General features: G+C 29.8%; 1 protein-coding gene across 1 annotated transcript in view; it reads right to left on the bottom strand.

Moving 5' to 3' along the window:
- Positions 1 to 327: 327 nt before the first annotated feature.
- Positions 328 to 1,837, bottom strand: part of LOC125031337 — a 41,851-nt gene continuing 40,341 nt past the window's right edge. The window contains exon 9 of the mRNA XM_047622043.1: positions 328 to 1,837. This exon is cut by the window's right edge and continues 112 nt beyond it. The gene's annotated coding sequence lies outside the window, so the exon portion shown is untranslated.

The raw sequence follows: 1,837 nt of genomic DNA on the forward strand, positions 1-1,837 counted from the left end.
TCTTATGTAGAGATTATTATACATTATGGACCTACAGATCCTCATAGTTTTGATATGCTTGTGTGATATGTTACAAACAGTATATATAGGTTCACGTATATAAATTCCTTTAGCGGAATGAATCTAAAGGCATTCATTCTTATATTGCCAGATGAAAACTATAAATGAAAGCATATTATTTCCTTTCACTGCTTTCTCCTAATTTTTTTGTGTAATCTTAACTGTTTTTATTCAATTCCTATGTGAAATTAACTTCAATTGTAATACCTTTTTTATCATAATATTCTGATAATTACAATGCTAGTAATTAAGACTATCATGTTAATGTGTGTGTGTGTGTGTGTGTGTGTGTGTGTGTGTGTGTGTGTGTGTGTGTGTGTGTGTGTGTGTGTGTGTGTGTGTGTGTGTGTGTGTGTGTGTGTCCACGTGCACTTATATCTGCTGAATGCAAATAAGTGCACCATATATTATTATGTAGGCAGGCTTTACATTACAAGTACATGGTCTTCACAATATTATACATGGTTACCACTTCTCTGTATGGAAATATTATGCTATATGAACTCCACAAAATCGTCTTGTAAACCTCCATAAGAGTATGATGTTAAAATGTGTTATTTGTGCTAAATTCAGTAAATACACTATTTTCTCATCAATGCTTTCATTTTCACAGATAGTAAAGACATGCTATAGATATAATGTACTGTTCTGTCAATATTTCAATCACATCTGACCAAAAATATTTCATGACAGTTTTATATCTATACATAGGAAACAATTGTTCTATAAAATATCAACTGAATAACCTATTAGGTACTGTTGGCGCCTTTATCTATCATGGGATTGATAAAAAGATTAACATAATGTCAAGTTCAAGGTAAGTGGATTTTTGTATATTTTTTCAAATGTATCAAGAACACAAGTTTGATCTTAATTATTGAATTATATTGCTACTGATTTTGACCTACTTGTTCATAATATTACTTCAATTTCTTCTCTTTTTAAGATATATTTTTAAGAGAGCATTTTGACCAAGATAGAAATGAAACTTTAAGCAGTCATTCTATATGGATAAGTGACACATAAACATCATTTTGAATAGTGTCTATTTATATGAGTGATATTTTACGGGAAATCTTATACCATGTATGTCAACCTTTTTATCATAATAGACTACTGATGAAATGCCTATGGCGCTCGTACTGTACTAGAAATATAGTATTGTACAATAGAAAATGTGTAATGTCGAAATGAATTTGCTAATTCATTACAAACAAAGCTACTAAAAAAATTAACAGATGGAACATTAGCATCATATATCAAAATGCCTTTTGGAACAATTATGCTCTCTAAAGAACTACACAATCTATCTTAGTGTACATTTGCTTATGGAATTTTGTTCCATGAGTAAAGCAGGATCTTTTTTTTTATATATGAAATGTTTCAAGTTGAAATTTCATACCAATTCAATTCCTAAGCATTACAAGGCAAATGAAAAACTATTCCAAATATAAAATAGAGAAGGAATAATTTTAACAAAAATATATAACTAATTACTTTAATATTAGACTTCATGAAGAGAACCTCATTGCTATAAAAAAAAAAAAAAACAATAACAGAACAGAAAAAGAAAAAGAAAAAAAAAATCAATCTAAAAATGCTAATTTGAGGTATAATGACATCGGTATCGGAAACCTGTCTCTATTCAGGGTCATCCATTATACAAAGGATTGGGGGATGATGCTACATCAAGATACAATAAGAAACTATGATATATAACCTATATAAAACAGAGAGAGAGAGAGAGAGAGAGAGCCAAGACTGAGGAAAAGACGGG

This window comes from Penaeus chinensis, chromosome 12 (assembly GCF_019202785.1).
Source record: "Penaeus chinensis breed Huanghai No. 1 chromosome 12, ASM1920278v2, whole genome shotgun sequence".
Classification (NCBI taxonomy): Eukaryota; Metazoa; Arthropoda; class Malacostraca; order Decapoda; family Penaeidae; genus Penaeus; species Penaeus chinensis.